Genomic DNA, 23598 nt, shown 5'->3' with positions numbered 1-23598 from the left:
CCTAAAGAGCACATCTATTATGTCCTTATTATGGCTTAGCTTTCTTTTCCCCCAGAGTTTGCCTTTTTTTTTTTCAGTACAGAAATCATTTGGAGCCATTTTGGGATAGACATCATTGAAGTAGAGGCTGTCAAATCCATACTGCACTGCAGCGTGGTCCATTGAAGAAACCACACCTGTGATACAAAAGATGCTCCACATTTTACCTGCTTTTTAATGATAGGTTCCTTTCCCCTTCTCTCATCAATTTTATTAGATTAAAACATGACATATTGGCTTCCTCCAAATGAATCCCTAAGTCTGGAGTTTGGTTAGAAGTTTATGTTCACATAAACCAAACTTTTGGCTATGGTATTTGGGCCCTGCTATAATACTTAACACAAAATGTAGTTATAGGGAATATTCAATTTAGAATCTCCTTAATGTCAAGATGGCCCTCACACTATGAATCCAGTTCTTGAGCAGCAGGAGCACACAAATGCAAAGTCTACTCTGATTAAAAGATACAAATACTGTATTATCAAGTTTTCTATATTGATATCACAATGTCTAAAACTGCTCCCTCACTAGGAAAAAAAAAAGCCAGTCCAGTTAAATTGAACAGAATGTGGTAACTGGTCAATTCTGAATAGCCACTCCAAGAAAACAAGTTAATACATGATATTAGAAAGATGAAGGGGAACAGTATTTACTGGTACAATGCTCTTCAATCTCTCCATTCTGATTACAAAAGCAGGCCTTACAAATTTGATTTTATATAATATGCATTATTTGTCAAATTTTATATTTGTCCTAATTAGATATTAACACGTACTGCTGCTAGTCTTCCCCATAGATGTCATTTTTCTTGTGCTTCATTTCCTCAAAATCAAACTCAGATCCTGTCATGCTCCTATAGATGTCTTTAATGTCATCTCAGGTTGTCTCAAAGTGAGTTGTGGCATCATATGTGCAGGAAATAAAGATCTGGCTCTCTTCTCCCAAATATTTTGGTACAAGAAGGTCACTGATGTTAACAAATTTTTATTCAATTGGTTCCAAGAGCTCCAAAGCTGGTCTGATTTCTTTTTCAGGTTCCTTGGTTTCCACAGTTGTACTAACAATGGCCATGTACTTTCCTTGCACTGCCACATTGTGTGCAGAGGAGATCATGCAAACACAGATATCAGACTTTTGATTGACTTGGTTCTGTGGAATAATGATCTGACAGGAGTTGGCATCGTTGGTGTTCTTGATGGGGTGGCTGAGGATGCATAAAACTCTGATGACCCACTTTTTCTACTCGATCTTTTACATAGCTGGGGTCACAGATGAGCTGCTTACAGCAAGCAATCTCTCTTTCAGACTTTACACCAGCCACTTTTCCATTTTGCACAATTATTTATTCGGTTGGTTTATTCAACATATAAGTACCTCCATAAATAGCACTAAGCATTGTAAATCCTTGTGGCAATTCTTCAAGGCCATAAAGTGGATAAAGGTATGGGCTTTTGCCATATCTTGCCAAAGACTAACGGTAAAGTTTAATTCTATTAATGGTTTCACAACAGGGTTGATCTAAATAGTCATCAGTTCTGTAAAGTGCAAGAGCATGACCAGTAAAATCTATAACATCTTGGCCCAAATCAAATTTCTTATACACATCTCGCATTGTGGTCTTCTTAGGATGGATATCCTCAAAAGTTCTAGGATCTTTTCATCAAAGTTGGCAACATACACTAGGAATTTTCTGAAGCGACATTTTTCAAATAGTCCCATTAAACTAGATACCAGGGCTTCTGCTTGAGTGGAAGGAACCTTGCAGATTTTTCCTCCCTTATAAACAAAGCTCCCTTCAGTCACTTTGAAATCTAGATAGCTAGTGACCTCTGTGTAAAGTAGCATCTTAACCAGCTGATTGTTAGCCATAAGAAACTTGGGAATTAAATCAACATTCCAGTCTCTTCCTCTCCCCGTTGATGTTGGTGGAGGTCCTGGTAATTTAAATCTTTTGTATAAATCTTCCAGTGGAGTTATAGATGCACTTTCTCCTCCATAATATGGGTTTCGATCCATATGAAGAACCTTCTTTGCATTCATTGACAGAATACCAGACAGAATACATTCTTTCAGGCCAATGCCCAGAAGGGTTACATCTACTCATTCATGGTGGGGCAGGGTGAGGATTGACGATCTGGGAACAGAGAAAGCTCAGAGGCTCTGTGGCCATCCTAAGAATGCTGTAAGGTGTTCAGGTCGTTTTGGGCCCAAGAGAAGAGCGGAGGAGAGGTAAAAAGGATCTAACAAGGAGGTGAGGCCAGCCTCCACCTCAGACTGGAAGAGCTGAGCTGGGCAGGGTTGGAAGGGAGGGCAGAGAGGAATGACTTAGCTTTTGACAATTAGTAATAGGTCTTAGAGATTTTTATATTTTCAATAGCAATTGACTTTAAAATTCCTTTGCTCAATTCAGATATTGGAAAACTAGTCCATGAACCAATTCAGACCTATTACCGGATTTTGTAAATCAATTTTTATTAGCCTATGGCTACTTGCACAATACAGAGCCCACATGGCATGCCAAGAATATTCACTATCCTGGTCCTTTACAGAAAGTTTGCTGACCACCTTATCTAATTCCTAAAATCAATTATATCCCTATTGGGCAAATCAAGGGTTTGTTTTGTTTTTCCATTCTTATGTCTCTGGCTTCTCTACCTCCCCTCTCCATATTCCAACCCATTCTGGCTATAACTGGTGAATTAATATTCCCCAATTCAATTATAATCCCATAATTTTTTGCTCAAAAATGATGGCATTCTGCTTCATATAAGTTATTTGTATTTTCTTCCTAACACATTTTTAATCTTCCTTTTTTTTCCTAAAACCAGCATTTGTCTTTTATGTTCTCAAATTCCTTTTTACTGTACTGTGCATGATGATTAATAGTTATTTGCTTAATTGAATAACAGTTTTATTCATTGTTAGAACAATTAGCATGATGTTTTATGTTCCACAGTCTGAATGCTAGAAGTTAGGCATCTGAAAGGATACATTTTATTTCCAAATCATTTCACTGCAGTTTCATTTAAAAGTAATACACCACCACCTCCCCTGGACTGCTTCTCTCTCTGCCAGGAATAACCCCCCACAGACCCAGTTTTATCCTTCTGTACCAGACTCCTGCTCCCACCAGCCAATTCCATTTGAAGATATCTTAATCTTTTAAACTTCCTCCTTCTAACCAAGTCCTTTCCCTGGGCCATGAGATATATCTTGTCTATTTTTTTTTATGTCTTGTCCTTTTGTTCAGAAGTCATGATTTAGTAGATAAAATCTTGCTCTGCTAAACTATATTTATAGCCAACTTACTTCTCTACCCTCCTCTCTATTCTGAAGCCATAGAGTTTAACAAGAAGGATAAACAAATATAAAACCTGGGCCACCTTTACCCTTTTCCTTTATTTTTCTTCCCAGAGACTCAGATCTCTGAGGAAAATTATAAATGACTCACCCCAATGACTCAGCAGATGTAAAGATGTTTAGAGTGAAAAGGACAAGCTAAGAGACTTACAAAACACATTGAAAAATAATCTTAAAATTGTTCCCAACCAAATCTTTCTATAGCTCTTCGTTTATTATTAAAATATATCTTTAACTCAGAGTTTTGCACAAATTTTTCTTGAAAGCATGGGTATCTTTGAAATTTTCATTGAGGTCATATAAAGATGACTTCCTTTTTTTTTAATTTTTTATTGTTGGTTATTCAAAACATTACATAGTTCTTGATATATCATATTTCAACCTTTGATTCAAGTGGGTTATGAGCTCCCATTTTTACCCCATATACAGATTGCAGAATCACATCAGTTACACATCCATTGATTTACATATTGCCATACTAGTGTCTGTTGTGTTCTGCTGCCTTTCCTATCCTCTACTACCCCCCCTCCCCTCCCCTCCCCTCCCCTCTTCTCTCTCTGCCCCCTCTACTGTCATTCATTTGTCCCCCTTGTATTATTTTTCCCTTTCCCCTCACTTCCTCTTGTATGTACTTTTGTATAACCCTAAGGGTCTCCTTCCATTTCCATGCAATTTCCCTTCTCTCTCCCTTTCCCTCCCACCTCTCATCCCTGTTTAATGTTAATCTTCTTCTCATGCTCTTCAACCCTACTCTGTTCTTAGTTACTCTCCTTATATCAAAGAAGACATTTGGCATTTGTTTTTTAGGGATTGGCTAGCTTCACTTAGCATAATCTGCTCTAATGCCATCCATTTCCCTGCAAATTCTATGATTTTGTCATTTTTTAATGCAGAGTAATACTCCATTGTGTATAAATGCCACATTTTTTTATCCATTCGTCTATTGAAGGGCATCTAGGTTGGTTCCACAGTCTTGCTATTGTGAATTGTGCTGCTATGAACATCGATGTAGCAGTGTCCCTGTAGCATGCTCTTTTTAGGTCTTTAGGGAATAGACCGAGAAGGGGAATAGCTGGGTCAAATGGTGGCTCCATTCCCAGCTTTCCAAGAAATCTCCATACTGCTTTCCAAATTGGCTGCACCAATTTGCAGTCCCACCAGCAATGTACAAGTGTACCCTTTTCCCCACATCCTCTCCAGCACTTGTTGTTGTTTGACTTCATAATGGCTGCCAATCTTACTGGAGTGAGATGGTATCTTAGGGTGGTTTTGATTTGCATTTCTCTGACTGCTAGAGATGGTGAGCATTTTTTCATGTACTTGTAGATTGATTGTATGTCCTCCTCTAAGAAGTGTCTGTTCAGGTCCTTGGCCCATTTGTTGATTGGGTTGTTTGTTATTTTATTGTCTAATTTTTTGAGTTCTTTGTATACTCTGGATATTAGGGCTCTATCTGAAGTGTGAGGAGTAAAGATTTGTTCCCAGGATGTAGGCTCCCTATTTACCTCTCTTATTGTTTCTTTTGCTGAGAAAAAACTTTTTAGTTTGAGTAAGTCCCATTTGTTGATTCTAGTTATTAACTTTTGTGCTATGGGTGTCCTATTGAGGAATTTGGAGCCCGACCCCACAGTATGTAGATCGTAGCCAACTTTTTCTTCTATCAGACGGCGTGTCTCTGATTTGATATCAAGCTCCTTGATCCATTTTGAATTAACTTTTGTGCATGGCGAGAGAAAGGGATTCAGTTTCATTTTGTTGCATATGGATTTCCAGTTTTCCCAGCACCATTTGTTGAAGATGCTATCCTTCCTCCATTGCATGCTTTTAGCCCCTTTATCAAATATAAGATAGTTGTAGTTTTGTGGATTGGTTTCTGTGTCCTCTATTCTGTACCATTGGTCCACCCGCCTGTTTTGGTACCAGTACCATGCTGTTTTTGTTACTATTGCTCTGTAGTATAGTTTGAAGTCTGGTATCGCTATACCACCTGATTCACACTTCCTGCTTAGCATTGTTTTTGCTATTCTGGGTCTTTTATTTTTCCATATGAATTTCATGATTGCTTTCTCTATTTCTACAAGAAATGCCGTTGGGATTTTGATTGGCATTGCATTAAACCTATAGAGAACTTTTGGTAATATCGCCATTTTGATGATGCTAGTTCTGCCTATCCATGAACAGGGTATATTTTTCCATCTTCTAAGATCTTCTTCTATTTCTCTCTTTAGGGTTCTGTAGTTTTCATTGTATAAGTCTTTCACCTCTTTTGTTGGGTTGATTCCCAAGAATTTTTTTTTTTTGAAGATATTGTGAATGGAGTGGTTGTCCTCATTTCCATTTCAGAGGATTTGTCGCTGATATACAGGAATGCCTTTGATTTATGCGTGTTGATTTTATATCCTGCCACTTTGCTGAATTCATTTATTAGCTCTAATAGTTTCTTTGTAGACCCTTTTGGGTCAGCTAGGTATAGAATCATGTCATCAGCAAATAGTGATAATTTAAGTTCTTCTTTTCCTATTTTTATGCCTTTAATTTCTTTCGTCTGTCTAATTGCTCTGGCCAGTATTTCGAGAACTATGTTGAACAGAAGTGGTGAGAGAGGGCATCCCTGTCTTGTTCCAGATTTTAGAGGGAATGCCTTCAATTTTTCTCCATTCAGAATGATGCTAGCCTGAGGCTTAGCATAGATTGCTTTTACAATATTGAGGTATGTTCCTGTTATCCCTAGTTTTTCTAGAGTTTTGAACATAAAGGGATGCTGTATTTTGTCGAATGCTTTTTCCGCATCTATCGAGATGATCATATGGTTCTTATTTTTAAGTCTATTGATGTGGTGAATAACATTTATTGATTTCCGTATATTGAACCAGCCTTGCATCCCAGGGATGAATCCTACTTGATCATGGTGCACAATTTTTTTGATATGTTTTTGTATCCGACTCGCCAGAATTTTATTGAGGATTTTTGCATCTAGGTTCATTAGAGATATTGGTTCGTAGTTTTCTTTCTTTGAAGTGTCTTTGTCTGGTTTAGGTATCAGGGTGATGTTGGCCTCGTAGAATGAATTTGGAAGTTCTCCCTCTTTTTCTATTTCCTGAAGTAGCTTGAAAAGTATTGGTATTAGTTCCTCTTTAAAGGTTTTGTAAAACTCTGCTGTATACCCATCCGGTCCTGGGCTTTTCTTAGTTGGTAGTCTTTTGATGATTTCTTCTATTTCCTCAATTGATATTGGTCTGTTTAGGTTGTCTATATCCTCCTGACTCAATCTGGGCAGATCATATGACTTAAGAAATTTATCTATGCCTTCACTATCTTCTAATTTATTGGAGTATAAGGATTCAAAATAATTTTTGATTATCTTCTGTATTTCTGAAGTGTCTGTTGTGATATTGCCTTTTTCATCCCGTATGCTAGTAATTTGAGTTCTCTCTCTTCTTCTTTTTGCTAGCATGGCTAAGGGTCTGTCGATTTTGTTTATTTTTTCAAAGAACCAACTTTTAGTTTTGTCAATTTTTTCAATTGTTTCTTTTGTTTCGATTTCATTAATTTCAGCTCTGATTTTCATTATTTCTTGCCTTCTACTTCTTTTGCTGTTGTTTTGCTCTTCTTTTTCTAGGATTTTGAGATGAAGTATGAGATCATTTATTCGTTGGTTTTTTTCTTTTTTTAAGGAATGAACTCCAAGCAATGAATTTTCCTCTTAGAACTGCTTTCAATGTGTCCCATAAATTCCAATATGTTGTGTCTGTGTTTTCATTTATCTCTAAGAATTTTTTAATTTCCTCCTTGATGTCTTCTATAACCCATTGATCATTCAGTAACCTATTGTTCATTCTCCAAGTGATGTATGCTTTTTCCTTCCTTCTTTTATCGTTGATTTTCAGTTTCATTCCATTATGATCAGATAAGATGCATGGTATTATCTCTACTCCTTTATATTGTCTAAGAGTTGCCCTGTGACATAATATGTGATCTATTTTTGAGAAGGATCCATGTGCTGCTGAGAAAAAAGTGTAACTGCTTGATGTTGGGTAGTATATTCTATATATGTCAATTAAGTCTAGGTTATTAATTGTGTTATTGAGTTCTATAGTTTCCTTATTCAACTTTTGTTTGGAAGATCTGTCCATTGGTGAGAGAGGTGTGTTGAAGTCTCCCATGATTATTGTATGGTGGTCTATTAGACTCTTGAACTTGAGAAGAGTTTGTTTGATGAACATAGCTGCACCATTGTTAGGGGCATATATATTTATGATTGTTATGTCTTGTTGGTGTATGGTTCCCTTGAGCAGTATGTAATGTCCTTCTTTATCCCTTTTGATTAACTTGGGCTTGAAATCTATTTTATTTGATATGAGTATGGACACTCCTGCTTGTTTCCGAAGTCCATATGAGTGATATGATTTTTCCCAACCTTTCACCTTCAGCCTATGTATGTCTTTTCCTATCAAATGCGTCTCCTGTAGGCAGCATATTGTTGGGTCTTGTTTTGTGATCCATTCTACTAGCCTGTGTCTCTTAATTGGTGAGTTTAAGCCATTAACATTTAGGGTTATTATTGAGATATGGGTTGTTCTTCCAGCCATATTTGTTTATTTATGTTACTAAACATGGTTTGTTTTCCTCTTTGATTATTTTCCCCCCTTTACTGTCCTACCTCCCACTGTTGGTTTTCATTGTTATTTTCCATTTCCTCCTCCTGTAATGTTTTGCCGAGGATGTTTTGAAGAGATGGTTTTCTAGCTGCAAATTCTTTTAACTTTTGTTTATCGTGGAAGGTTTTAATTTCATCTTCCATCCTGAAGCTTAATTTCGCTGGATACACAATTCTTGGTTGGAACCCATTTTCTTTCAGTGTTTGAAATATGTTATTCCAGGATCTTCTAGCTTTCAGAGTCTGTGTTGAAAGATCAGCTGTTATGCTGATTGGCTTACCCCTAAATGTAATCTGCTTCCTTTCTCTTGTAGCTTTTAAAATTCTCTCCTTATTCTGTATGTTGGGCATCTTCATTATAATGTGTCTAGGTGTGGATCTCTTATGATTTTGCACATTCGGCGTCCTGTAGGCTTCTAGGATTTGGGATTCTGTCTCATTCTTCAAGTCTGGGAAGTTTTCTCGTATTATTTCATTGAATAGATTGCTCATTCCTTTGGTTTGAAACTCTGTCCCTTCCTGTATCCCAATGACTCTTAAATTTGGTCTCTTGATGTTATCCCATATTTCTTGGATGTTCTGCTCATGGTTTCTTAACAGTCTTGCTGAGCTGTCTATGTTCTTTTCAAGTTGAAATACTTTATCTTCATTGTCTGATGTTCTATCTTCTAAGTGTTCTACTCTGCTGGTAGTATTCTCAATTGAGTTTTTAAGTTGGTTTATTGCTTCCTGCATTTCTAGGATTTCTGTTTGTTTGTTTTTTATAACCTCTATTTCCCTGTATAGTTGATCTTTTGCTTCTTGGATTTGTTTATGTAATTCATTATTGAAGTGATCTTTCATTGTCTGATTTTGCTGTCTGATGTCTTCCTTGAGACTCCAGATAATCTGAAGCATGTATATCCTGAATTCTTTATCTGACATTCCATCTGCTGCAGCTATTACCTCTTCTAACGTTGAGTTGACCTGCATTGCTTGTGGTCCTTTCTTTCCTTGTCTCTTCATACTGTTCGCATTTCTTTCTGCTTGGTGAAACTGTTGTGCTATTGAATTTTCCCCCTATATATTTATATTGGTCTTGTATAGTTGCAAAGTCTCCCTCGCAGGCGCGGGCGGCGGCTCTGCCCCTCCTCCAATTGGGGCAATGTGCCTACTACGCCGGCAGGCCGCTGGGCCTGTTCTGCCGGTCGGTAGCAGGTCCGCCTACCTTGCAGGCGCGGGCAGCGGCTCTGTCCCTCTGCGGGCCGCTAGGCTTGTTCTGTCAGTGGTCGCAGTTCTGCCTACTTTGCAGGCGCAGGCAGCGGCACTGCCCCTCTGCAGGCCTCTGGGACTGTTCTGCCGGTGGGTCGCAGGTCCGCCTACCTTGCAGGCACGGGGGGGGGGGGGGGCAGCTCTACCCTTCCGCAGGCCACTGGGCCTGTTCTGTTTGTCGGTTGCAGGTCTGGCCTGTTCTGTTGGTGGTCACAGTTCCGTCTACCTTGCAGGCGCCGGGGGGGGGGGGGGGGGGGAGCGGCTCTGCCTCTCAGCAGGCCGCTGCTCCTGTTCTGCTGGTGGGTCACAGGCCCGCCTACCTTGCTGGTGTGGTTGGCAGCTCTGCCCCTCCGCGGGCCACTGGGCCTTTTCCGTTGGTGGTCACAGTTCCGCCTACCTGGCAGGCGCGGGGGGTGGGGGGCGGCTCTGCCCCTCAGCAGGCCGCTGGGCCTGTTCTGTGGGTGGTCACAGTTCCGTCTACCTTGCCGGCGTGGGGGGAGGGGGCGGCTCTGCCTCTCGGCAGGCCGCTGCTCCTGTTCTGCCAGTGGGTCGCAGGCCCGCCTACCTTGCAGGAGTGGTTGGCAGCTCTGCCCCTCCGTGGGCCACTGGGCCTTTTCTCAAGATGACTTCCTTAGTTATGAGTTTGGGAAGTTATAAGTTCAATTAAGATAAACGGGTTTTTCTACTACAAGATTTCTCAGAGCCTCCAAAATTCTAATATGCGTTATGAATCTACTGTGGAGGAGTTCAATGCAAGTGATTTTTCAAACTTATTTTATCTCACTTTTAAAGATCAGCTATTAACTGATGAAGTACTAGTCCATCCCTGTGAAAATGATTTGATAGATGCTGATACAACTCCTAACTACAGCTTGGTTGGTGTTGTGATTTTGATCTGGATTGTTCCCCAAAGACTCATGTGTTAAAGGATTGGTCCCCAACTGGTGGCACTATTGGAAGGTGACAGAAACTTCAGGAGGTTGGGCCTAGTTGGATGAAGTAGATCACTGAGGTTGAACCCTTGAGGGGTATAGTGGAACTCCAGTCCCTTTATCTCCTTCTCTCTCTCTCTCTCTCTCTCTCTCTCTCTCTCTCTATATATATATATATATATATATATATATATATATAAAATATTATCTCTATCTCATATCATATCTATCTCTCTCTCCCTCCCTCCCTCCCTCCTTCTTAGTCACCATGAGGTAAGCATCTTTGCTCTGCCATACCCTCCTGACCATGATGCGTGATGTTCTGCTTCACCACAGACCCAGAAACAACAGAGCCAAGTACCCAGGAACTGTGAACCCAAATATATCATTCTTAAGTTGTTTTTCTCAGGTATTTTGTCACAGCAACATAAAGCTGGCTAACATAGTTGGGAAGTGGTAAGAACTTTCCAAAACAAAATCACTAAAGAAGATAGTTTAGCACCCAGAAGAATTTTTATTTACCTATATTCCTTCATTATTTCTCTATTTTGAAATATTCCTGCACTGCCAATTTAAATTCATAGTTCTCATAAAAGCTTAATTTTTTAAATATATTTTATTATGTATATTTAAGGTCTATAACATGATGTTCTAATATATATCTATATATATATATTCATATATACATGTATATATCTATATATTCATATATATATATATATATATATATATTTACTATAGTGAAATAATTTAACATCCCCATCATCTCATACAGTGCTAGAATTTGGATCTCAAGTATACCCCAAAGGTCCTTGTGTAAAGCCTTGTTTTCCAGGTTGGTAGTATTAGGAGGTGGTAGAGCTTTAGAAAATAGGGCCTAGTGGGAGGTCCTTGAGTCACTGGTATGTGCCCTTGAAGGGGACAGTGGGATCCCAGTACCTTCCTCTTTCTCTCTTTCACTTGTTGACCATGAGGTGAATGATTTTGCTCTGCCCCATGTTCCCGCAATAATGTGCCTCCCCAGGCCAAAAGCAACAGGGCCAACTCCTCATGGACTAAAATTTCCAAAACTGTGAGCCCAAATAAACTTTTACTCAGTTGATTATCTCATGTAATTTTTATAGTCACAGAAAGTTGACTAACATGCATAGTTGGCTATTTTTCTTACCTGAGATAAAAGCAGGAAATTAGACAAGAGCTCTAACTCACTCATTTAGCAAAAATACTGAATATAACACACTATTATTAATTGTAGTCTTTACATTGTCCATTAGATTTTTTTTTACTTATTCATCCTACATATTTTGCTACTTCGCATCATTTCTTCCCCTTCATCCTGACCCTGGCAGACATTGTTTTATTCTATATCTCTATATACTTGACTTTTTCAAAGCTTAATTTCTTACAGTCAAAGTATTCCTAAGCCAAACCTACCTGCTTATTTACCTGGAAGCTATAAATAGTCATATATCTCCTGATGGTAGCTTAATTCTTACTGGATAGAGTTGAGGTAAACCCAAGCAACTAGAGAACACTTAGTCTTTCTGATTTTATATATTCTCCTCCATTTTATTTTGTTTGATTTTAAATTGTTTAACTGATGTTCAGGGTCTACAAAAAAGAGAGCAATTACAATTATCCCTCCTGGGTCCATCATATTTTCCTTCTGGATTAGTCAGCTTTCCATTGCTGTGACAAAATATCTGCGAGAAAGAAACTTAAAGGAGGAAAGGTTTCATTTGGTTCAGTTTCAGAGGTTTCAGGCCATGAAAACTTGGTTATGTATTTTCTGGGCCTTTGATAAAGAACCTCATGGCAGCAGGGGAAGCTGCTCAACCTATGGAAGCCAGGAAGCCGAGAGTGAGAGAGGCAAAAATGGAAGGCTGGGGACAAAGGGAAGGGAACAAAATATACCCTTCAAGGGCACACCCCCAGTGACCTACTCCTTTCAATTGGGCTTACCTACTAAAGTTTTCACCACCTTCCAAGAGTCCATTAAGCTATGTATCCATAAATGAATTAATCCATTGTTAAGGTCAGAGTCCTCATGATCTATCCATCTCTTAAAGACCCTACCTCTAAACACCACTGCACTAGGGACCAAACACATGAACTTTCAGGGGATATTTTCAAAGTCAAACCATAATACCCTCCCCAACTCCTCCCTTGTTGTTGTTTTTGTTTATTTGTTTTTGTTTGACTTGGGGGGTTGTTTTTTGCTTGTTTGTTTTTGCCTTAACAGAAAATAATTCTGCCTGGTTGGTTTGTTATTTACCTCCTTTCCCTCTCCAGATGAGGTTAGTAATCAATTGCATATTGATAAGGCATTCATTACTCAGACCAGTTTCTTGGATTTTTCCAAACCTATTTCCTGTCTCTCACCCACTGAGGGAGAAGCAAATGATGAGTTTTTGAACAGCTGCATACAGTGGCTTCTTTAGATAATATAGCCATAGAAACTATGTTTGAGAAGCAATCACATCAGTCCAGGGGCCGCTATGAGGCCATTCGTGATTTTTTGGAAAAGCCTGGTGGCATACAGGTAAGAAATGGATGACGGGAGAAAGTTATAGGTTACTAAAAATATTTCATGTTCAGTTGAGTTTTTAAAAACCCATTTCCATGCCTGTTATTTTACTACCAGGGATGAAAACAGAAATGGTTTCTTCTCAGAAACTTAAAATATTCTCGTAAAGGGATCATCTACTTGCAGAACTAGAAAGACATAAAACTGTATCCACACATGCATTTCTTCTATCTTTTCTTCTTTCTCAATTCGTACCTCATGACATTGATGAAAAGAGAAACCTAAATGTGATTTTTCAGGCATAATTTAGCCACTTGATTTCAAATGACCCACTGATCTCATCCCTAGGAATTTATTCCAGAGATGCAGTGTGACAAAAACAAGTACTATATGCATCAAAAACTTACCATAATATTTATTGAAGAAAGGATATTATCTGTAAATATTTGATAACAAGGAAACGATAAATAATTTATCTCCAACATAAAATTACATAACAATTTTTAAATGTAGGGATAGAAATATTGTACCTGATAAATGAAAAGACAAAATAGAGAATTTTTAAACTCCAAAAGGAAAATATACATACATGAATACATTGGCAAATGTGAATCAAATCACTGGGTAATGCTTACCTTATAAATATTATATAGTTTAGGTGATAGTGGATTTTTTGCTCTTCTTTGTGAAGAGGTATGTAGCATAGTAATCATGTCAACATCTTCACACTTTCTTTGGATGCCAAAGAAAGTTGCATTTAGTCAAAAAAAAATTTTAATGAGAGTTAAATTTCTGATTAAAAATGAATTTTTGTGTAATTAGCATAAAATATAATTTAAAATAATAATTTAGTATGCAACAATTGGAACATTTTTATCCCTCAAAAAACATTTTTTAATCTAAAATTCAGACCTAACTTGTTTTCAAGATAATAAGTCTAATGGAGAAGTAGAAAAAGAAGCTAGTATTTGTGAGGAAAAGACCATGTAGGCTCTAGTGACCCATCTTCTCATTTATGTCCCAGCAGAGAAGATGTTTTGAACTTGGTTTTTCACTATCAATGTGGGTCCCCCATATTGGGTTGTGTTTCACACCAAGCCCAGCCCATGCTGGGATGCATTTGACTTAAGACTTTGATTTTTAGTGTGGCTAGACATGGCCAGTTTAGAAAAAAAAAAATGTTTCATTCTTAAAACAAGGCACAAACCACAGAGATTTCATGCAGAAAATCTGAACTTCTTCCTATGACAAAAAATCAAATGGAAAAAAAAATAAATATAAAATACTTCTGTCATATCAACTTAAAAATTGGTGGATCTATATGGAAACAAGCTTTTGTAGCTATATTTTTATACAGGAGGCAGAATGGTTTGTAGAAATAGATTATAGAAATAACATCAGAATTTAATATAAATATTAGTATCCCTTCAAATTCCAAATATCTCCCTCAATAACCCCATCATGCATCCATCTACTGTGTGTATTTTTAAATTTCTTTCCCCTCTGGGACCAGCCCCTCTCCTACTCTTTGGTGGCTGCAGATCCTGCCAGAAGAGGGAAAGCAGTGGGTGGAAGGTACTGGTTTATTGACACAACCTGACAAACAAACCACTACACAGGATGCTTCCCGCACAGCTGGTTCTCACCTCTCCCCCACTCTGCTCCACTGTGGAGGGTGGAAGAACTCTTATTTTATCTAAATGAGAGGGAGTCATAAAAATCTCCTCAAAAGTTTAACAGACAACTTGGAGAGCAGACAGTAAAATACCCCATTTAACAAACTCACGGAGAAACTGGCAGGTTAAGTAAGTTGCTCAAAGTAACATCTACTTTATGGCTTTCCTTTAGGAAGAAAAATGGAACTTATTCCAATCTCATTTTTGTTACCAATGCAGAAAGGTGATTAAGGACCTACCATTGACAGAGAAGACTAATTTGTTAGGACTAGAAGGTTCGTGGTAAGTGAAAGGCAAAAGACTAGGGCAACCTAGGTAAATCCTAACATATTGTTTTTGACAAAACTTAAAGATGAATTCAATGACTATGATGAATAAGTATGTATTGATTTCAGCTGATAATATAAAGAACTTTTTTTATTATAAATTACACTCATTTCCATTTTACAAGTTGATGAGGTTTTGCTATGGCAGCCTGCACCTTTGCATTGAGGTGACTGTATTAATGGATGTAGAGGGAGCATGTTTTTTGTTGTTGTTAATTTTGGTAAAAATAGGCCATTGGACAAATAAGCAAAAGCAAATCCCATCTTTTTTTTTTCTTCCACAAACAAAATCTAGACATCTGTCTTGAAGAAATTGGAAGCTTTAGACTGTGGATAGCTACAATATGTTATTTTGTAGTCTTTTGTAATAGCTCAGCCATACATCAAAGCTAGGCTAACACCAGGAGCCCAAAGTAATAAAGCTTGTCCACAAAATCATAATCCACCATCAGATAAAGTGGAAAAGTACTGTTTCCATAGTAGTTGAAAAGAATTTTGGAAATTGCAAATAAGAAACTAGTTTATTTTCTGGCACCAGAATGTTACAGATACAACTGCTGTCCTTTCATCTCTGGTAAAACTGCATTGATATAACAAACAGGAGAAGAATAGATTCATAAAACACTTACATTGTATTTAGCTACTTTCAGTCTTCTTCTTAAGGGAAGGGTGGCATCTTGTGGCACAAACACAACTTGCCTCAACAAGCTCACTGTCTGTGTTCCTATGAGCAAAATAGTTTGGAAAACGACATCTGGTTCTGAGCTACTGTGTGTATTTTTAAATTTCTTTCCCCTCTGGGACCAGCCCCTCTCCTGCCCTTTGGTGACTGCAGATCCTGCCAGAAGAGGGAAAGCAGTGGGTGGAAGGTACTGGTTTATTGACACAACCTGACAAGCAAACCACTACACAGGATGCTTCCCGCACAGCTGGTTCTCACCTCTCCCCCACTCTGCTCCACTGTGGAGGGTGGGAGAACTCTTATTTTCAGATTTCCTGAGACTTTTCTCTCCTTGCTAATGTATCCTAAGCCATCAACCCTTCCTACAATTATAGTGGCAGGCACTTTGCTTCTTAAAGCATTTAGCCTATTTCAGGGACAGAGAATCGTTTTTGTGAGTAGAGTTTTGTGGGGTTTTTCCAAATTTTATTTTATTTTATTTTATTTATTTAGTTAGTTAGTTAGTTAGTTAGTTAGTTAGTTTTTGGCCGTCACAACATCTTTGTTTGTATGTGGTGCTGAGGATCGAACCTGGGCTGCATGCATGCCAGGCGAGCGCGCTACCACTTGAGCCACATCCCCAGCTCTTATGAGTCACATCCCCAGCCCTTTATTTTATTTTTAACTGGTACATAATAATCACATGTATTTATTAGGTATAATGTAATATTTTGGTACACATATGTGATATAAGGATCAAATCAAGGCTATAATTTATTTGTCTCATTTATCATTTCTTTGTGGTAAAAACATTAGAAATCCAACTCTTTTGACATGTATAATTCATAAATGTTAAATGTAGTCACCCTACTATACAACTGAATATCAAAATTCATTCCTTCTATCTAACTGTAACTTTATTTCCATCGACCAACCTGTTCCCAGGCCCCCTCCCCTCCTCTGATAACCATCATTCTATTCTATGTGATCGGCTCTTTAAAATCCACATAGGAGTGAGATCATGGGTAAAAGTAGCCCACTGAACAAATAAGCAAAAGGCACAGTGTTTCTGTGTCTGGTTTCTTTCACTTACTATAATGTCCTCCAGATTCATCCATGCTGTTGCAAATGACAAGTTCCATTCTTTTCTTAGGGCTGAATGGTATTCCATCGTGTATACGTACCACATCTTCTTTCTCTGCTCATCCACTAATGGACACTTAATTTGGTTCCATGTGGTGGCTCTTGTGAATAGAGCTGCAATTGACATGGGAGTGCAGATGTCTCTTTGACAGGTTGATTTTATTAGTGATAAAGTCTTCAACAATGCAAGGAAAAGTCCTTGAAACCAGGAGGAAAGCAAAATCATTCCAAAAAAATGGTTATTTCATACCAAACAAAGACAATGGTAACATTATAAATAACTTCAGTGAGGGTTCACTTTTATTGGAAACTTCTGGCTTTACAGATCTGACTTGAAGATGTTGAAAAAACTTTTTATTGTCTCCTCACATGGACATCATGCTGTCCACTATGGCAGATGCAGAAGTTCACAATACAATAATCCATACATTCAGCTCCTTTTAGCCTCTCCTGTTATAATCTAAATTTTCTGAGGCAGAAATCTAAAAGCTTATGAAGATATTTTAAACCTTGCTTACGAATGCCAGTCATTTCTAATTTCTCTCTACTCTACTTTATAAAAAACATCATTGCTATACAACTTGTTTCATCCAACAGATCATTTCAATAGGTGCAGACATTTCCCCATCTCAGGAAATTCAATATCAACACAGTTCTCTATGTAGATATACCCATTCTTTAAATCAACCCAATCATTAAGCACATAGGTAAGTAATTCTGTGTAAATCTATGCACACATTTCTGATTTCCCAGGGAAATTTTTCTAAAACTTACATTTCTGGGTACAGCAATATAAAAATATTGTATGTTTTAAGGTGTATTGCCATATTGACCATCTAAAAGAATATGCCAGCTTGCATCCCTCTGAGCAGTGCTTCTACACACAAATTTCAGTTTTATCACTTTTTAAAATCTTGTCATTTTGCGAGTTGAAACCTAGTGTCTTATTACTTAAAGATGAATTTGTAGGATTCCTAGTGTGTATAACATTTATTTATTTATCTTTATGAAAATTTTTTCTTTGTTTATTTGATAAAACCCTTTGCTGATTTTTCAATTAGATATAGTTATCTTCTTATATTACTTGGTATAATCTTTCTATGTTTTAAGGAAATCCACTTGTGATCAGATAATAGAAGAAATCCCAATCCATTCTTGCTATCTTCCCAACCTTGAGAAATGTTATCTATACTCTTTTCCACAGGCCACAAGACATTGGTTAATGTCACCTTTTGTTGAAATCCCATATCCAACTCAATAGAACATAGTATTGGCATAACCTTCAGGATATACCCAGTGTGCTCGTCAGCTTTTCATACTGTGACCAAAATATTTGTGACATAAACACCTTAAAGAGAGAAAAGGTTTATTTTGGCTCAGTTTCAGAGGCTTCAGTCCATGGCCAGTTTCATTGCTTTGGACCTGAGATGAGGCAAAATAAAAAAGTATAAGGAACATGGTATAAAAGATGCTCAGTTCATGGTATCAAGGAAGCAGAGAAAGAAAAAAAGGGGGGGACAAGATAAAGCCTTCCAGAGATGCCTCTAGTGACCCACTTCTTCTAACTAGGTCCCACCTGCTATTTCCATCACTTCCAATAAGGACAATTAACTATGAACCCATCAATAGATGAATCCACAGAGACACATCAGAGCCCTCAAGATCCAATCACTTCTCTAGAGCCCAGCCTCTGAACAAAACTGAACTGGGGACCAAACTTTCAGCACAAGAGCCTTTAGTAGACGTTCCAGGTCTAAGCCATAATACCCAGAGTCTGGCCAGCATTTACCACCTGCACCCAAGATGGTAATATTTGTCTGAGTGATTATTACTTCTTTCCTGGTCAGTACCTCCACATCTATCCTAAAAAGCAAACAAATAATTGCATGTTATGAAAAGTACAGCAATAATATAATCTATTTAACTAATTTTCTATTTTTATTAGGTTGTTTCCAGTTTTTCAATATTAAAAATAAATAGCATGAAAATAATCCAGTCACAAAAAAGACAACTACTATTTTATGTCATTCATATAAAGTAATTAGAGTAGTCAAATTCATAAAGAGAGAAAATATAAGTATCAAGAGTTGACTTTGGGTCTTTCCTGAGACAATCTAGCTGACATTGATTGTGGCACAAACAGTAAGATCGTTTAAATTCATTCATTCAAATTCACTGTCTCATGCTTAAGGTTAGATCAATAAGCTTTTAAGACAGGATTTGATAACTTTTATTGGCGGGCTTCAAAAGAATTTTTTCAAGTTAAAAAAAATGAACCCTATATGTAAATATGATCTTTCAGCACAATTTGCATTTTAATATGATGGCCTATTATACAATGCTACCACCTGTGTAAATTACTCAATCACAGTTTAATAAGATTTGGATACAGTGAAAAAAAATTATAATGTAAACTAGAATTATCTCATTTGGTGATTATCAAAACTGCAAGATAAATAAAGAGAAAAGTTCCATCTGTTACTATCTACCTTTTTCCCCTACACGAAGAAAACATAAAAGGGAAGAAAGTCACATGAGCTGATCTAAGTCCTTGCATAGAATGAAATTTCCCATTTGGCAAGGACTATGCGTTATTCATTTCTGGATCACCCACAGTGGCTTGTGTGTAGTAGGCATCCAATTAACATTTATGGAATTTAATCAAAGTCTATTTTGCTGTAAAGAAAAATGTCATGGTCATTATTCAATACATTTTCACAAACTTTTATTATTGGATGTTTTTTAAAAAATTAACTCTGGGAACTTTAATACATGTAGTTACAGAACATAAGTGTAAAAGGATTAATTACCATAAAAATGATAGTACTTCACTACTTGAGAGGTCAGTGGTCACCTTCAGGCCAGGAAATTGCTTAGAATTGTATACAAGTTAAAATCCAATGATTTGATAACATAGGACAATAAATTAACGGCAGCAGATAAAGCCATTTTAACTGTAAAATACTGGTAAATAACAACTAAATGAAGGAAAGAAAGCAAGATTACCAATTATAAAGTAAATAATCTAAGAAATATGTTAACTGCCGGGAGCATTTACTCATACAGAGAAATGTCATAATTGAAGCCTATAAGGATTGAGAAAAAGATGCAGTTTCACAAATAAGTCAGTACATGACATGTAATTGGATGCTATGGTGATTCAAAGTAAGACATAGATTCAGATGCCACCATTTAATCATCAAAAAGAGAAGATAAGAATAGCAAAGAACCATGAGTAGTCTATGGTGTTGAGGATGCAAAAGAAAGACAAATAAGGAAGATATGATGTATGGAGAAGGTCCAGTGTCCTCCCAGGTAAAGGAAAGACCAGGGAGCTCCACCAGGTTAGTCAATGCATAGCAATAAGCAGGGGGTTAATGAGAATAAATGGAAAGACTTTGGAGCCATACTAAGGAAGGCATACTTAGTAAGTTGAAGGGAGGTGGGGTTGTTTTTGTTTTGTTTTGTTTTTTGTTTTTGGTAAGAGTAATTTCAGAGACAGAAGGATTCTGAGTAGAGACATGGCATAAGAATGCTCATAAAGAGAAGAATATCTAACAATATGGTATAGACCTTACTACTCAAGGTGTACTTCCTGGACCAGCAGCACCAACATCTAACAGCCCAAATACTGTCCAATAGTTCAGCAATTTTCTTCAGTATTGCTATTTGGCTATGTTTTCATTTGAAAATGGGAATGTTTGATGGAATATCTTTTAGTATTCTTTGATTAGCCCATAACATAATGGCTAGAATTTATCATGTTCCTGATCTCCTATTGTTCAATTCACTTATGCCTTATTAAGAAACAAAAACATTTCATTTTCAGGAGGTTTTTATGATTCTAGTTTCACTAAATACACTTTTAAAATAACTGTATTCTTTTACATTTCAGGCAGCTGTTTAAATTGCAAGTAAATGTTACCAGAGAATGCAGTATTCTCACAAAGATAGTTTCATTTTCAAACCAAGATTTAACTGGATTGGAATACTAGGCAAAGGTTTTTTTAAAAAATGTATGTCTCACAATCAACCCACCATGAGAGGTATGATTTTCAAGAGCAAATCTCCAAATAGTTTAACTCCAAGTTGTTATATTAAAAACAAGCTGACTTTTCAGAACAAATTTTTGAAATATTGATCTGGAGCAAAATTTATGCTTCTAACATAGCCGAGATGATCTGTATCTTTGTCCAAAAAACAACTAACTTAAATATCCCAATATTAATGAGACAGCTGAGTACTGAAAAATGGTGTTTGATGATGGATTGATCATAGCCCTCTGCTACAGGCAGAATACAGGAAGCAATTCAGAAGGGACCTCTCAAAGCCTCCTCCTTCTTCCTCCAACTTACTATCTAAATACAAAGAGCTTGTTTGCAATAAAATGCAACTGCAAAACTACACTAAATAAATGGACAGTCTAAATAAAATATATACATTCACATGCACATACACAAACACCTTGCAATATATATTGGGGAAAGGGAGGGGGAAATATAAACACACAATGCAAAATTAATTTCGTCTTTCCTAGACTCCTATTTCGCCTTATGGTAGAAAAAATATTTACGATTTTAGCCTGAATCCCAACTGTAATCTAAATCAATCATTTTTTAGTTAATGCTAGTGACTCCATATTTCTAACACCTCCCCATCCTCCCTTCTAAAAGGGTGCCTGGGTGCAGGGGAAGCTTTTGCTCATGAGGGAGAGCTCCATGATTCATAGTCAGCCCTTGAAGTAAGACATTCACTTACTTAGTCATAGGGAAAGGTACTTGCTAAAGTACCTCTGTACCTCTGTACCTCTATAGCAGGTACCTCTGTTTCTTCCATAGTTTTCATATTTAGAGCCTCTTCCTCCACAGAGAGCTTCAGAACCGCTGAAGCCCTGCTCCTTTTTTGAGCACCTTTGATCTCTCTTGGAAGATTTACAAACTCATTGTTGCTTTCTCTACACCTTAGCCTACCTGCCCTATAGCCTACCTCTCCAGACAACTTTCTCAGACACTACAAACTACTACCTGCACATTATCTTGTCATTCTAGCATTGTATCAAACTAAAAGACATACACATTGTTCCAGCTTACCCACCTGAAGTAGGCAAGCCTCCTCAAAGATGTTCATGTCCTAATCTCCAGAATCTGTGAATATGTTATTTGGCAAGGGGGAATAATGTTCACTAATCAGCTGATCTTAACATGGGGAAGTCATCCCCATGTTAAGATGGATTCAGGGTCATTAAAAGTGGGGCCGGAGGGCAGAGGAGTCAGAATCACAGTGCTATGAAATCTACCAGAACTTTGCTGCCCATAAAGATAGAGGAAGGGGCCACAAGATAAGGAGCTCAGGCAGCCTCTAAAAGACAAGAAAATAGATTCTCCCTTAGAGATTCCAAAAATAAACACAGTTAAACTGACACATTGACTTTAGTGAGTCCTATTCATGACTTCTAATTTTGGGGACGGTAAAATAATAAATTTATATTGTTTAAGCAGAAAATTTAATCCGTTAACAGGAGAATTATAAAATAAATACACATCCCCTCTGCTACCCTGTGGGAAAGCAAGAAGCAACTCTCTGCCACCCTGAGACTTCCCCTGCATCACTAGCCCTTCCTTCTGAGACTGGACACTGTCACACTTCTTGGAACCTCTGTTTTTCCCTCTTACATGCTTTCCTCTCAGAACATACATGAGAACAGGCTCTTTCATTGTGTGCTTTCCTGTAAAGCATCCCTCTATTGAAACTCAGAATAAATTTAACATTTCAATATCCAAGTTTTCTCTTAATACTTGTGGAGAATTTTTAGGATTTAGAAATCCATTCTCTTCCTACAAAGCCTCTCTTTCAAAACAATGATTTCAAGGCTGAAGGATAAAAAAAGCATATAATCATCCCTATAGACGCAGAAAAAAATATCAAATATTTTATATTTGATAAAATTCAACATTCTTTCTTAATAAAAACTCTCAACAAGTTAGACATAGAAAGAATGTAAATAAACACATTTAAATCTATGTGAGACAAATCCGCAAATAACATCATACTTAATGGTTGAAAGTGCTTCCTCTAAGATGAAAAATAAAACAAGAATCTTCCCCCCTTTCCATTTCCAGTCCATACAGTACTAGACGTTCTACCCAGAGCAATTGGAAAGAAAAGAAATAAAATGCATCCAAAATGGAAAGGGAGAAGCCAAATTGTTCCTGTTTGCAGAAGATGTGATTTTATATGTAGGAAACCCTAAAAATGAAAAATGAAAAAATATGTTGGAACTAATAAAGTCACTAACATTGCAGGTTACAAAACAGACACACAAAAAGCACTAACATTTCTGTATTCTATAATAACATTCAAAAAAGAAAACAATTCAATTTATAATAGCTTCAGAGAAAATTACCAAGAATAAATTTGATCAGAAAGGTGAAAGACTATATGCTGAAAACTACAAAACAGTAATAATAGAAACTGAATAAATATAAAGCATCCTATATTTGTGGATTAAAAGAATCAATAGTGCTAGGATGTCCATGCTACCCAAGGTAATCTACAGATTTAATGACATCCCTATCAAAATTTCAATGACATTTTTCACAGAAGTAGAAAAAAATCCTAAAATTTACATGGAAACATAGAGACCCCAAATAGTCAAAGTAATCCTGAACAAAAAAAGAACAAAATTACCTGGGGATATAGCTCTATTGGTAGAGTGATTGCCTCACATACACAAGGCCCTGGGTTCAATCCCCAACACTACCAAAAAAATGATAATTCAAAAATAAAAAGGCTTGAGTAAGAACAAAACTATATGCATTATGCTATCTGACTTCAAAATACACTACAAAGCTATAACGGTCAAAAACAGCATGGTATTGGCATAAAAACAGACACTTATACTAATGGAACAGAATATAAAGCCCAGAAACACATTTATACATTGATGGTCAATTGATTTTCAACAAAGATTCCAATAAAATACAATGGAAAAAGGAAAGTATTTCAATAAATGATGTTAGAATAACT

At 37.1% G+C, this 23598-nt stretch overlaps 1 pseudogene; it reads right to left on the bottom strand.

The window, feature by feature from the left end:
- Positions 1-772: 772 nt before the first annotated feature.
- LOC114092009 (rab GDP dissociation inhibitor beta pseudogene) overlaps positions 773-23598 on the bottom strand; it is a 55443-nt pseudogene continuing 32617 nt past the window's right edge.

The sequence above is a fragment of the Marmota flaviventris genome, chromosome 14, assembly GCF_047511675.1.
Source record: "Marmota flaviventris isolate mMarFla1 chromosome 14, mMarFla1.hap1, whole genome shotgun sequence".
Taxonomy (NCBI): domain Eukaryota; kingdom Metazoa; phylum Chordata; class Mammalia; order Rodentia; family Sciuridae; genus Marmota; species Marmota flaviventris.
The sequence above is the reverse complement of the archived record's forward strand: the minus strand, read 5'-3'. Positions and strand labels throughout refer to the sequence as shown.